This window comes from Cimex lectularius, unplaced genomic scaffold (genome assembly GCF_000648675.2).
Source record: "Cimex lectularius strain Harlan isolate CLEC.00 unplaced genomic scaffold, Clec_2.1 scaffold289, whole genome shotgun sequence".
NCBI classification, from domain to species: domain Eukaryota; kingdom Metazoa; phylum Arthropoda; class Insecta; order Hemiptera; family Cimicidae; genus Cimex; species Cimex lectularius.
Window position 1 is genome coordinate 44,311 of NW_019392889.1, and position 15,811 is coordinate 60,121.

The window sequence follows — 15,811 nt, forward strand, 5'->3', positions numbered from 1 at the left end:
GGATACGCGTTTGTTACAAGTACAGTACTCACCTTCTTGTCGTGTTGAACCGAATGGCGTCTCACATTCGCAATATCCGTTTTCTTGTTTTGGTGGATACGTCAGTTCAAAATCGCGGTACTCACTCCTTCTACTCGAATTCCTAGCTTCAGCTTCACATTGACAGCATATACTTAGATTACCCGGTACGTTCTGATTTGGCGGAAAGAGACCTTTCTCTTCCAAGTTACACCGGCAAGGTAGACAAGTGTGCTCAGACGGAGGTGCGCCGCATGACTTTCTTAGCGTAGTTTTGTCCTCGTACGTCGGATTGAAAATAATCGCATGTCTGTGAGTATCGCACGCATTGTTCTTTTCATACGGATGGCAACGCTTACAGTAGACCAAGAAATTTTCAGACTGTCCATTATTTTTTGCGTATTCGGATGTCGGATCATCATTTGAGAGATGGAGAGAATTCCTGTTTCTTGTTTCAAAAACCCCGTACGACGGAGATAGAGTACGGGTCAAATTATGTTGGGAATTATTCGGTTCGCGTTGCACGGGTTTTGCAAGCTGTTCCCCGTTGCGACTCGCCGAATTTCTACCTCTCTCAATTTTCTCCAAACATCTGATTATGTGCTGGTCATAATAATTCATTTGGAAGTCTCAGACTACGTCGACAACCCTGCCCCAGACTATGGTAGCAAACCACAAGAACTTCAGTCAGTTTACCTCCATTTTTTGTGTGTTAATTTTGTCACCTGAATATGAAATTACAAAATGATTTTCTTTTTTAGAAAAAAACAAAGGCTTTCAACATCATGAACAGAGAAGATGCTGATTAATAAAAATTATGCAAAAATCGCATACCACCGTCGAACTATTTCACTACAGAAAAGCCGAAGCTGCTAATTACTCGTTCAATCAATAATATTCAACTTCAACATCTTAGTTTCTTGTTAAAGAACATAATAAATACAACAAAGAAAAATCATGTGTTATTTAAGGCCCTTCTCCATAAAGGTTCTTCATAAAATACTCATACCATAACAGTACAGCTCGTTAGTGCTCTCTCAAAGATCATTAAAATAAAAATAACTTTAAGCTAGTGTAATTAACTAGCAATCTTTTGGCGTAAAAATAATAAAAATATTTTAATGTTAATAATTTTAAAATGATCATAAATAATTCAATTTTCTTCTAATTTTTATAGATTAGTAACAAACAAGAAAATAATAATCGGCTATTTTAGCTGAGTTTTTATATCACAAAAGTTTTTTATTATAAGCGAAAAACATACATTGCATCAAATAACATGATTTTGTTTTGGAAATCTTTGATCAGAGGTATTTGAAACAAAGTTGAATGGACACCATATGTAAAAAAAAAACAAAAAACAAATGATTAAAGTAATTCTGAAATAATTCATAAGCCGGCTACAAGAGTATATTTGTATTTAGTGGATATTATGGAATTATTGTTTTGAGAAATTTAAACTAAACAAATTATAAACAAACAAAAAACCTGAGTAAGTTTTGTCTCTTTTAACGTTATTAACATGTTACCAATTTCACCATTGCAATTCGCTGATCTTTCGCAATTTATTCACATTTCTTCGGAGCTAATTGACTTCTGATCCATAAATTTAACAATTAATGGAAGGTAGCCGGTCATCAAATCCAAACACATATTTATTTTTTGCTTTCGAGCTACCGAAGGAAGGGAAATCGAAAAATATGTTGCTTTCCAAAATCAAAATTTCCAGTCGCATTTTCCGTTTCAGACCTTTCACAACATATTTGGTGTCGGCCTCTCTGTTTGTGGTCAGTTTCCTTGTAACCGGCAAAACTCCGAAACCATGAGACCAGTTTTTATGAAACTTTCATACATTGTGCGGGTCGGTTTCTAGATGCCTCTCCTAAGAATTAACATATGCGCATGCACAAAATATGCCAGATTCTTATGAAATTTTCAGGGATTATGTTTTCTAGATGATCCCCTATGAATTTTATTCCAAACGGATTAAGGCACATGCACAAAATGTGAGGAAGCTATAATGCCCACTCAATTGGCAGAGGTTTTTCTAGGCCTCCGAAACCTGTTGTCTATACATAAACAAAACATAAGTGCGATTAGTGTAAAAAGATTAAAATTTTGACATGGTCGTGAGTCATAAGCACATAACGTTTTGAGAGTTTTCTATATTACATGGAAGATGGCTTTGTCAGCAGCTGGGGCCTCTAAAATGTTTTCTCGTTAGGAAGAGCAGCCTCAGCTCACATCTTTAAAATATGAAATGGCTACTAAAGAAATTTTTTATATATTTTAAATTATTTATTGACAAATTTTGCGATTATGTATTAATAATAAAACTATACGGTTGGAATTGATCATAAATTCGTTCAAGCTGTTAAGTTGATGAATGGAGCCCTTTAATATTTTCCGACGGGCTAAAATCAACTTAATAGGATGGGAGAGTTAATGGACTTGGAAGACTGTGGACCGTGTGTCTAAATATTTTAAGAAGGCAACTTTTGCCATCTGTACAAACTGAGAATTACAAAAGACACAGCCGTCGAAGTCAGTTGAAAATTAAGGCAATGGATTGATATTAAATAAATAAAGAAAGAAAGAAGGAAGTTTAGGGGGCGATAAACAGCTGAGGAGACAGCCAGCTCTCCGCGTGTATTTTCTTCTCTTTCAAGTCTTTTACGTTTTCACACTTCTTTAAATTATCAATCCTCTATTGATTATCTTACATTAATATTTGTGTTTACAATAGGATTTTGTAGATAAATCTTTGAATAGACAATCTCTTCTTTGTTGGTTTTTCTTGTACAACTTCTTTCTAACGTTCCGGTAGTTCAATTTTTTTACTGTACCATTTTTAAGTTCCAAATTTGATTGGGTGATGGTTTTAAGTTTCGGTGCTTCGATTCGGCGAGAATCATAGCATTACTAGAAGGTTGAATGGCGTGGGCAGGGTGGTTTACATTCCCAGAACAACTGTCTGAAAGGTCTTCCATCGCTACCAAGATACTGGAGGGTACTCAAGAAGGCAGGCACCAAGTAGTAGTCGTGTCACATCTCACAGAGATGTTTTATTGTTTGGAATATACTCCGTAATCGACATTCTACTGCCGGTGAGAGTTTCTCCGGGTTTGGAGAAAAAAAGGAGTACGATATATCCCCGCAAAATCTTCACTCTGTAGAAGCTATGGAAGTGGTGTTGTTATGGTCTAGTATTTTATTTTTTTCTGGTATGGAATTTCTATGGAATATCGCACAAACTTGATCTTCATTGCAGGTTCCATAACAGCTGCCCTATACATTGAAGACGGATTGTCAGAAGAAGTTGTTCCTTATATGCCACTTATCGGAGAAGGTTTTATTTTTATGCAATGCTTCACACAGCTACTATCGTTGGTGACTACTTGGATCAACTTCAATTTTGGAGAGGCCAGCATGCATTTCCGACTTAAACCCTATCGAACACCTTTGGGACGAGTTGTCAAAGAGGCTAAAAAGTTGCCCAGTGATTCCAGACATTTACATGAATTAAGAAAGGCGCTGTTGGAGGAATGAACATATTCCACAGCACTACATTCAAAACCCCATAAAATTGATGCCGTGTCTCCGAACCGAATTGAATATTTTCTTCATTGTTTCCATAGCAATAGTTTTATGTAAAATATATTTTTCTTTTAAAATATCCAGTAAACAACAAAAAATGAAAATTATAACAATTGCAAGCATTTGCTAAAAACAAATAAGATGGCTACTTTTTTTTTTGTGTCTCAAAGTAGAATAAACCTCACCACAAACAGAATGTACGATCACATTCACTCCTCCAGAGTATTCGATATCCTCGGGGGTGGGGGTGGGACCCACTCCATTTTCGCTAATAAATTACATTTATTCTAATAAATTAACATAAACACAACTCAAACACACAAAAATACGTGAAATGTAAGTAACCTTAAATAATGCTTAAAGCGACAAAGCCATTCTTAATTTCAGATTTTTCTTCGTATTTTGTAAATATAAATGTAATCTTGGCTTTTTAACATCCTAGCTATTTTAAATATTTTTATTCATGTTGTGTTAAAAGTTAGTATAGAACTTTAACCTGATACCATATCAACCACTTAGGCTAATCTCATGAGTGTAATTTGTAAAAGAAAAAAATCTGTCTAACTTAATCGTTGTGATATATCTTCGTGATGTACACAGGATGATGAACTTGCAACTTGGACGATTACATATGCTGTACCATCTATCTATCATCAGTTATAAAAAAACCTAATAGCAGGTTGTATTAATAAAAAGTGCAATTGCAACATAGAAAATGTATTTACAGTTGACATTCTCGCCCTCTTTCATTTCACTACCGCCCTTTTTGTTCTCTCTCCATCTCTCAAAATTTCCCTTTATAACGTTTTCACCGCAAATTAAGTTAAATCGAGGCTCTACGTGTTATTATTGTAACGGTAGATAAACACCGCAAAGGATAAAACTGCCTTTTTGTGTTCTAATGTGATTTGTTCTTGATCGGAACCCTATCACCTAAGGAAAGGTCGAGCGCGAGGGACAACATGCAGACATACATTTAAACTGTCGATAAATCAAGTGATGAATGGAAGAATTCGCATAAATACAACATAGGACACATAGTCAATTAGGCTCTATTGATAGAAAGAGTATTCGAAAAAGGTAAAATGACTAGGGTCGACGAACCTAGATTATTAGGGAAATTCATTACGTTTATAAGGCAAAATTTTCAGTTTTACTTTTTTTATGTTAAATTCTTAAAAATATTATGAAAATGTTTGCGTATGTATTTTGTCTCTCTCTCTCGTTCTCTCTCTCTCTCCCTCCCTCTTAATACACATTTGTATTATATGTATTTTGTATTTTCAATTATGTAAACTTTATTTGGATTTAAGAAAGTTCCACTAGACCTAATTTTTGGGAGCTTTTATAAATAAAATGTTAAATTCAATTCTCATTCACACTCGCTTGCTCTCTCGCTTTCTCGTTAATTGTAAGAGAGGTAGTTCCTAAATTTGCGATTTTTTTTAAAAGAACGATATTCATTCATTCTCTATACCTCTCTCTCTCTCTCTCTCTCTCTCTCTCTCTCTCTCTCTCTCTCTCTCTCTCTCTCTCTNTCTCTCTCTCGCTCGCACGCACGCTCCCACTCACTCCCGCACTGACTCCTATTCATTCACTCACTTACTCTTACTTTCCTTTCTCTCTCTCTCTCTCTCTCTCCCTCCCTCCCTCTTTCTTGTTGATTGTAAAAGAGTCGCTCGCGACCTAAAGGTGCGAGATTTGTAAATAAAACAATATTCATTTCTATATTCATTTGTTCCATTTATCTATCTATCACGTATATTTAACCTTTTTTTTTCTCATACCCTATACCCGGATGCCCACGTTACAAATTAAGAAAACCGCCGTCGTGCCTTACAAGAAAAGGGAGTTTCGTACAGCAAATTGCCATTAGTTATTCACGCCGTCATTAATTTGTAGATGTTGGCGAAACATTGTATATTCATCGGATCACCCACATTCTACCCTGCCAACTACGTAAGATACATTATAAAACTTTTATGCAGCAAAACATTGTTGTCATGTTATTGAGAATTGTTGATATTTTATTAGAGCCAAGCTTAAAAAACCGAGAGAATTTGTGTGCGTCGCCACAATTTCTATTAATTGCCAAAAAGCCAAGTGAAAAGCCAAACTAACCGATTTCTCATTGTCGACGATTTCAATTCTTAGATTGGCAAATTATGAAAAGCCTCCCAAAGAAGACAGTAGTACGGTTTCGAATGACGTGGAAAGTCCGAAGACAAAATAGAAAACAGTCACGGTATAAAAAAAGGATATAATCGATTGATTTTTGTAAATTTCACGACAGGCCAGCTCTGAAAGGCCGAGTGAAATCAGATGCTGAGGGGAAATTGAAGTTTACTGGAGCAAAAGGGAAATCCAGTGGTTGACAATTGTGTCTCGTTGAACGTAATTGCAGAAATTGGGATTTTCACTATCTGTCTTGTTTACCTTGGACATTTTATGCTTTTGACTCCTGTGCTTTAAATAATTTTGATTTTTTCCTTGCACATATACGCTAACGCAAAGAATTAAATGGAAATATAAAATTATTTATACAGAATTTAAAAACCACGATTTGATTAGCATTGTGTTCAACACGGCCTTAAAATTTATTTGTATTTCAGGGAAAGAAGTATTTTCTTCTCGAAAATCAGAGATTTCTACCATTTTGAAAAGGTTGTGGGGGCCGCGGTAGCCGAGTGGTTAAGGCGTCAGACTCTCGGCTTGTAGATCCCGCGGTCGTGGGTTCGATCCCCACCATCGCCTCTGGACTTTTTCTGACGCCTAAGGGGACCGGTGGCCGCAACTGAAAGAAATTGACACGGCACTCATCAATGGAAGGAGCGGGATCAGATCTCAGCGACCCTGGTCCCAACTCACTTCAAACATGAGTTTCATCGATGGAAGAACAATGGCACACCGGGGGCTCAAATTCACACTTGTGTTGCGAACCCCCAAAAAATATGGAGCCAGGGATAATAAGCTGTACAGCTGCAGTGCTCAGTATTGACTTTTCTCTTTATAAAATGGCTGAAACATTATTGAGATCAACCCTTTTTCAGGTTGAATCGGTAAAATGTTTCCGTCTCTCACTAATACGCTGATTAAAAAGTAATTTATTTTTATTGTTATTTTACTGTCTCGCCATCTTTAATATTGTATTGCACAAATATAACAAGTTCTCCAAGCAACTATCCGAATTCGGTCCTCATCAGATCAAAGATGATTCTGACTTGCAAAGCTAAACTAAACACCTTGGATATGCAAAACAGCTACTCACTCTAATCTGGATTCCGGGGCACAGAGGAATCGGGGGGAAATGAACAAGCGGATGCCCTTGCAATGAATCTGCCTCACAGCTGACAGGACCGCCAAAGGGACACACAGGAACGATTAATTGCTGGACAGAAACAAACCTCTCCTTGCAGGCTTTGGGTGAAAAGGAGTACTCAGGATTCGTTAGAGGAAACAGGAAGATTCTCATAACTTCATCAGGTTTCTTGACACTGTAGAGTAAATCTATGTAAATAAATCTCTAATGTGTTCTTGGCCTTTTAATTTAAACATTGACAAGTTTTAATCGGGTCTCATCAACGTTTTGTAAGTTCTAAGAGAACTGGATAGTTTTTCTCATTAAAATTCTTTACCCTTCTGTGATACACACGTGTACTTATTTTAAAGCTGACTGTTCAAATGCAGAACTTAAAATCGCAAAATTATAAAACTCATTTTTGTACGTTGCATCCTGGCGATGAGCATTTGATACTCGAAATCCCGATACCAGTTAAAATCAGTTTATGAGTATAATTAACTTTCCAAAATCGTAACCGCAATTATTGCTATAAATTTATATTAGTCATTTTATTGTTAACAGTAAAAGCTGCTTTGTTTAAAATCTTCCTTTCCTCTGAAGAAAAGGCTGTACATAGAGAGTTGTTTTTGCATTTTTAAAAATTCACGGGGGACTTGATTTTTTAACACCAGGAGGAGATGCTAACTAGCGCAGAAAAGTTGTTTAATTTTTTAAATTCTACTAGAATATTCATCCCTTGTCCGACACCAAGCACTGACTGTTCTCATCAGGAGGTGGAAAAAAAAACCCTACGGTTTATAATAAATTTAAAAATATGCTAACTCGAGGTTTGCTATAAAAATAACAAAAAATTTTAGCAGCCGGAAATTCACATTTTAGAGAAATAATGATCAATAAGTTGCAAATTTTTTTCTGGAAAAGGCAAATGTTGTGTTTATTTATCGGCTCTGTTATGGGGGTTGTCAATTATCCTTGTTTGAGTAGACATACAGGACAGAGGAGCACCGAGGAAACAGATAAACTGGTCAAGGAAAATTCAATCGGCACACCTATCGAGAACGAACCCTTTTGCGACATACCAAACTGACAAAACCGTAAATTCATCAGAACTGGGCTAAGGATATGTCCTCAGCTCAATGTCAATTCCCGGATAGAGGGAGACAAAAATAGTTCTATAAAGGACCATCGCAGAAACTAAACTGCAGAAATGCTAAACCTAAGATGTGTTAAGATTAGGATGAAGTAGTGAAATGATTCACTCGTCGTGAACGAAAGGTCAAACCAGTTTAAACATTTACCAAAATATTCTCAATTAAAATTCTATGGGCTGTTTCGGGATTCGAACCTAGACATACTAGTGCGGCAAATACGAATCTAACGCCCTAACCGCTTGGCCATTAGGGCTAGGAAGATACTAGGACTGCGGACTGGGAATCTGAAGGTATATGTATGTATAGTCTCTGTGCATAAATTGCCAGAAAGAAGAAGCGAAATTTGTCCTCTGTTTTTTGCGAAATACAGAAGGATACACACGGTTGCACTTAACAAACTTTGGGAACTGGTAAACAGCCGTAAGCTTAACCAAGATCTCTAGACAATGATGGTAAATGCACAATAGACAAATATTAGTCGCGGTGCGCAAGGTCGTAAAGAGACTCTTTTTAACCTTAACCTTATGTGGTTTTCAGTCATTCATAAGACATTCCCAGAGTAAATCAAGCAGTTTATCATCAAAGGAAAAATTAAGACCGGTTTGGTATTTAAAATACTAATAATTTGGTCTGTTTTCCTGTGGTACCACTATCATCTCTGTTTTGGTCTACTAATAATTGTTGGTAGCTGAAAGATTCATGAATTCATGAGGCAGAAATTCTCTGTGTCTTCTCAAACACCGGGACCTATCATCATCTTAGTCGCTGAACAAACACATTGAAACTATAATTTGATGCTTGCCGATCATCTTAATCTATTTATCTAAGTATCTTTGCGGTTTTGGTCAGTAAGACGGTCGGCAATTTGCCATCTTCAGTGTGCCTGTGAAATGCTGTAAAGTGTCGTTTATTGTCGTGGATGTGGGGTGTGTATGTCGCCGCTTTCTTTGTTTGTTGACATTTTCCTTTTTAATTGGTGCAGTGTTTTGAACGGTTTATTTATGCTAATAAGCTAATTTATGAGGTTATTAGGTTTTTTAAAAAAAAGAAGTGTTTATAATTTCCCCATCTTTCAGTATGTTCCTTTTCTTCGTCCTTTTTATACGTCGTTTCATGCTTGTCTGTTTGATGATGGTTCGTGATGGTTTTCTTTAATGTGTGTCGCGTTGTTTTATTTTCCGTCAGTGTCCCCTAAATGAGCTCATATGTCCTTTGTATCAGTTATTTATTTTTCGTCTTTTTGGTCCTATATAATTTGTTTCTGCATTCACATGTAACGGCGTATATGCCGTTTTCGTCAAAGTGGGTTGATTTAGATTAGGTCTTGTGTTAGTAGGTTTTCAATTCTGTTTGTGGTTTTCGATGGTATTTTAATTCCTAATTTAATTATTAGATTTGTTAATTTGTATGTTTCGTGTGTTTGTTTAAATTATATAGATTCAATTCAATATATGCACTCGGTACGTACGTGTGCAAACCGAGCCTATGGCTAAGCTAGAGAATCATTCACTTTGGTGTTTTGGTGGCCTTGGACTTATCAGTACCACTGTCGAAATAACAAGGTCATTTCAGCCCAAACATAGGTACTTTTAACCTAAATACACTCGCTCTATCACTCATTCTTAAATAGTTCCCTCTCTTACATAATTTTCACTCGACTAAGGTGAGGTAGTACTAGTATTGCAATACCTAGTCTGATTGAGAGTCGATGGGATACGTGCTATCCCACACACTCTTGTACAATACACACCCACGCATATACATTTTAAAGAAACAGTTAAAACATCTATCAACTTTAATATATGTATATGCACAACAACAATGAAATTAGCTGAAATAAACAAACTATATGTACGGAATTACCCCAGTTTCCACCAAAAATCGGAGATCCAAAGATTTGTTTCCGTGCATAATTCTTAAATTAGGCGGCATTTCTTCTCGCTCCATATATGGAACCCTGAAAAATTAACTCGCACAAAGAAATTTTTTTCTTGATAGTGTTTGTACTTATTGTGTTTAGTGTTTTTTGTTTTTGGTTCGTTGTTGTATTTTTCTTTTGTAAGTGGTACGATTTAGTCTATGTGCTATGTTCTTTAGTGCTGCCATTTTATGTCGCTGGTGATTTGAGTTTGTATGATGTTTGTTTTCTGTATATGTCGAATTGTAGTTAGTTGTCAGTTTAGTCATTGTTGGGTGTAGAAAATAATAGAAAAAAATAGAATACTGTTGTTATTTCCTATTTCTTCTATGAACTGCGTGGTTTGCTTAAGGAGTTTAAATCTGTCAATATTTTGTTTTTTGTTGTTTTTGACGTATACTATGGCAAGTATCTATGTGTATCAGCTCTTTGACAGACCAAAGGTCTAGCAGTATACTTAAAAAAATATTTTCTATTTAGACTCAAGTGTAATAAAGATCACGTCTACATGTTAAATTATAATAATAGATAAGAGTTACATTCCAGAGAAAGGAGAAAGTATATCTCCGACAGCTCGGAAAATGTGACTATTGTCTCACAATTTTCTTTCAATCTTTGATCTGTGGTCGAGCAACAATTGTATCATTAATCATTCTGGTCACTTTAAAATTTTTTTACTAATGACAAAACTAGATTTTCTCTTCTGTTTTCGAATCCATACATATTTGATATGAGGAATTATATATCGATATCCGAGAGCCTGGATCGGTAAAATCAAAACGAACTACTCTAATTCGAACCCCCATAATTGAATCTTGTAACGAACATATTGCAATTGTCTAAATAATTTACATTTTTTAAACAAATTGTATGTCACACTGTCTCATTATGTCATTACTCTCACCGGCTTGCTGAACATTAAGTGAAATATGGCATTAATCATTCTGGAAACTTAGAATTTTTTCTAATGGAAAATTTCTAGATTTTATTATCCTCGTAATTGACTTCCAAACCCCCGCAACGTAATGTAAGTATCTGAAATGTAGCGTGTTAAACTTTTGGGTGTATACGAACAGATCTCAGCCTCCCGCACATAATCACATAGCCGATTTGATTATATTGTTAATATTGCAACTGCCTAAATAAATTTCTTTTTTAAAGGTAATTTTTGGTCTAGCTGTAGTATCATTTATGTCAAAAGGGCTTTTTCAGCAACGTTCAGTGAAGGAAGCCCCACAAACCTGTCACGGCAAATACTACGGAAGGGTGTTAGGATTCAAGTAAAACTTTGTTCGAAAAGAAAATCAAAAATACCGACTGTTAGAATGTCTAAAAATATTTGGCTTTTACAGAACGCGAGTAGCTTAAGTGAGCTTTAGAAATCAAGGCTTGTTCACGAGCTTAGCTCTGAGTGCGTTCATTGCTATTACAAAAGAAATATAAATTTAAAACCGGTCCAGGCCGCCTGTATCTTCATCGTCCTTCGTCCTTCCGATGTCCTGCATGAATGTTAATACGACTTATAATTAAAACGTGTCAAATTAAACCAGGAGGGGGACGGTTTTGAGTATCGAGCCATGACGTCACAGTGTTGTTGAGCAGGCGCCTGAGGCGGTGACGTCGAAAGTATGATTCACTTAGTCCGTCCCAGCCTCCAACAGGGTAAGTACCTCGTAATAAGTACCGAAAGATCAAAAATGATTGGAACATGTTGTACAACGACATCGATCCTTAGGATATTTGACCTATTTGGCGATTTCTGACTATTCCGAATATCGTTTCATGTTTTTAACACAGACTTATGTGTTTGTAAAAAAAAAAGATTTGACATCAAACCCCTACATAAACTTTACAAGCCACGAGTGTTTTATAGCATGCCATTTCTCTAAAAACGTTTCAAATATTGCAAGTGGCAAATATCACACTTCATATTGAGTGTATTTTTTCTTTTTTTTTAATATAAAACAATATTTATAAATATTATTTAAACAAGCCTACATTATTATTTACCTTTTATTTAGTACAAATTTTTCTTCAGTAATGTTTATAATTATCACATTTTTCCAAAAATAAAAAGTTAAATTTTATCTCATTTCCTTTGGTATTTGTTTACCCGATGAGAAAGTTCACGGCGGTCATTTTTCCAACATTGTACTTACTACGTAATATAATTTGTCGTGTTTTCATCTTATTCATTTTATTACATTTCAACGACTTTTTTCGACTTAAAACCGTACTCAGCGGTCATAAATACACGATGAAATAGTGATAGTTGAAACCCTGCGTGATTAATGGGCTACAGCGTTTTGGTAGCATGTGCAAATTACAATCCCTAGACCATTTTGACGTGAATAATTAAACTCCATTTACGCCCCGCCACTGTGTTATGCGTGCTATTTGTCATATGCTGAATGTACTTACAACAATAGAATTGGTATTTTTTTAAATAAATATGGTTGTAATAGAGTAATTGTTTACCTGAGGGACCTATGTTTTGGCGGTGTTTACATTTTGCGGAATTTTAAATCTTAATTTATAGTACAGGATGAGTGATTTTGTATTAGGTTGATTTAAATTCTTTTTAAAGCATAAAATATGTAGTACTTTTTTATTTTTATATGTTTTTAATGTTCGATAAAACTGAGCTTCCTTGAAATTTAAATGGTTTTCGGTTTCGCCATGCATTGTTTGGTGTGTTTACAAGCTTGCGCATTCCCAGTTCATCATCTCTCATCACTCATGATTCAAAAGTCTGCCGGATGAGAAATCATTGTTTTATGTTTTTTGCAAGCCTGGACGAACAGGATGCGTCCAAGATTGTTGCCGATGACGCGTTTGTCCTAGAAAAACCGCAATCGCCGAGAAACAGGACGCCTTCCCCTCTCGAACGACTGGAACATGGAGCGCACGCCCAGCTCCGATTCGGTAGCACGCGTTCCTTCTATGCCAGGTAATAGGACGAACAACCTTCTCAAAAAGAGGTTCCCACAGCCTCTGACGAGCGGATGTTCTTCAAGGTTTTGAGGGGACGGCCTTTGATGAGTACGTCCAACAATTGCTCAAACACTACATGTTACATTCATAAAAATGAACCCCTGTGTTAAAGGCCGAAATAAATAAAAATGTTTCCTTTGAAGGTTACAAAACATAAAAGTCGTCTGGTCTTTTTATGACATCTTAAAGGCAATGCGCTTTGGAAAGGACTTGCACTTCGGGGGCAAACGCCTCCACAACAATGGCGTATGGTTAATACACTTTTACGCAATGGGGTGGCTTTCTCACCACCAATTTTGATTAAATCTGAACGATCCGGGATCTTCAACATCAGGGTTTCGTGTTATACCTATTTTTATGTCTTCTATATATTTTGCTCAATTGCCTAAACCCTCTTTGAAATATGTTGCAAAATAATACACGTTTAACACCCGGGGCCGGCTTCACTCAACTAATTTTATTCAAATTTTGAAGCATAAATGATTAAAAATTAACGGTTTAGGTACATCGGGGTACATCTATTCAATGATTATTCTAATTTTTTTTACAATACTTTATAATTATTATATACAGACGTATAGCAAAGCATCTCGAAACTAATAATTTAATTTAACAACTAAAGTTTACAGGTGTTTATCACCTTAATTCAACAAGTCAGTAGCTTAACAGTCAATTTCAAGTATGTTTTGAAAAAGCTTAATAGAAAGCAGCGATGTCCAATTTTGTAACTATATGTTCTAATTACTTCAGGAAGTTTCGAATGGAAATTTTTGATGTATGACTATGTGGATCGTTGCTAGTTGCAATTTCTTTGTGCATGTTACGAATCATTGTGCACTTAGCTGGCAGTATTTCGAACAAATATGTTTTGAAGAGTTAACAAAGTTAGGGGCGGATGATCACGCCAGGACTCTCTTGGACTGAATTTCTTTCGTCTTCTTCTTAAGAAATACGGCCCAAAAGGTATAATTCGGCTGCTTCGTCCAATTGACATTGTTCCTTTGCCATTTTGCATACCATATTAACAATGTTTTCTGGTAGATGAACGCTTGTATCTTTTTAATTTCATCAAATTATGTTGATCAGGTAGGATTATGTTATACCCAAAGGAAAAGGTTCGAAGATGTCTGTCGCAGATTTAGGGTTATAAACACAGATTTTAATGGATTACTTTTAAAAAATTATGTAAGTTTTTATGCCTAGTTGCATCAAATTATGTAAATCTAACCAGACACTCATATAAAGATGTCGCAAACCAATGCGCATTTAACTCCAAAAGGTGGATCTCTCTTTCGCAATGGTAGGGTTATAATCACGAAAACGAATGAATCACTACATAGAAATATATATTTTTGTACGTCAGGACTATTCTTTGCCAAGCTTTTTCATATTACGCTAAAACTAACAATATACTCGTGAAATTATGTTTTCGAGAGATGAGTTTGCCACGCACTCTGAAGGAAAAATTCCTTTCAACCTATTTTGTCAAATTTCTAAAAATGTAATGATGCCTAAAAGATAGATAATTCTGTAAGGTTCATAAAAGTTTACAGTTAAATAGATACAAGAGAAATTTGTTTAAAAGAGGCAGGGATTTCTTTCGATCCATTGGTTTTCATAAAATTTTAAAGATAGATTAAGACTTATAGTTTCAATGCTTATACAAGTTTTCCCGAGCATTAAACAAAATTTTAAAATAAAAACGTTTTGGAGAAGTCTTTCATAATGTCATGTACATAACTTTCATGTTTAGGCCCTGGAGGCAGATCACAGCTATGTTCCAATTTCGTCTTTCTTTTATATTAAGAAAAAATATTTTTTCAGGACGTTTTTTGTTTTGGCCTTTCCCTTCCCCATAAAACGTACAAATATAGAAGTCAATACATAAAATTCTGTTGAACCTTTAACGTAAAAAATAGGTTAACAGCAAGAAGACAACTTCCATTTGTACAATTTGGCTGTAGCTAGGATGTTCTGCCTTTCAAATTTCTGAAAAACAATTTGATGAAATGATCCTATGATGATTTGATCTTCATATTAGAGTAATAGGTTTTCTAATGGGAAATATTCTTACGTTTTTTGACACTACTTTTAACAACTTTTTGCACATAATTGTCCTATAATGATGAAATGAGACTAGGGAGTGTGGGTTTATGTTCCCAAAGCACCACTGGCTTCTTGTAGTCTTCTGGCTTATTGTACTTTCTAAGTTCCTTAGTTCAGTCAGTCGAATAGATCCTTCTTTTAACGAGTACTAGGTCGTTGACTGCCGTTGGTACAATTCCTTTCCCTGGGCTTTTTTTGCATCCCTTCTATCAATATCAATTTATATCAATTTTTCAATTGAGCGATTGCTTCGCATTCGGAGATGATAATTGGCTGTTTCTTCCTCTTGCATAATCTACAAAAGAGATCGTCAAATATTTCCATGTTATGACGATCTTTTCGCAGGTACCAGTGACCGGTAAATCGTCTTATCACACCTGTGAGTTTACCCGTCTCTCCCGTAGCAGTTTTTCAATCTTAGTGAGGGTTGTTTTACCATAATATTTCTCTTTTTAAAAAGGATTGAACATCGCACCCACTCCATCATTCATCATTTCTAAGATTACTCTGTCTAGCATCTCTAGAGTTCTTCTTATTTTGTCTTTTTTGGATCCATCTTGGGATTCTTTGTTTGTTTTTGTTATCCCAATAATAGGTTCAGGGTATGTAGATCCTTATTTGGCCTGTTCCTGCTTTTTCATTACCCAAAATTATGTGTCCTGGTGGAATTATGGAATCTTATGGATCCTCCCAATCATCAGATTGTTGTGTTTGAAGATTTTGGAT

At 35.6% G+C, this 15,811-nt stretch overlaps 1 protein-coding gene across 3 annotated transcripts in view; it reads left to right on the forward strand.

The window, feature by feature from the left end:
* Nucleotides 1-15,811, forward strand: part of LOC106666488 (SH2 domain-containing adapter protein B) — a 55,760-nt gene that overhangs the window by 14,058 nt on the left and 25,891 nt on the right. The window contains exon 1 of one of the 3 annotated variants that reach the window (XM_014393722.2): nucleotides 11,628-11,647. The exons of the other annotated variants lie outside the window; for them this stretch is intronic. The gene's annotated coding sequence lies outside the window, so the exon portion shown is untranslated. Of the gene's footprint in view, nucleotides 1-11,627; nucleotides 11,648-15,811 lie in introns of those variants that run through there. 3 annotated transcript variants of the gene reach the window in all.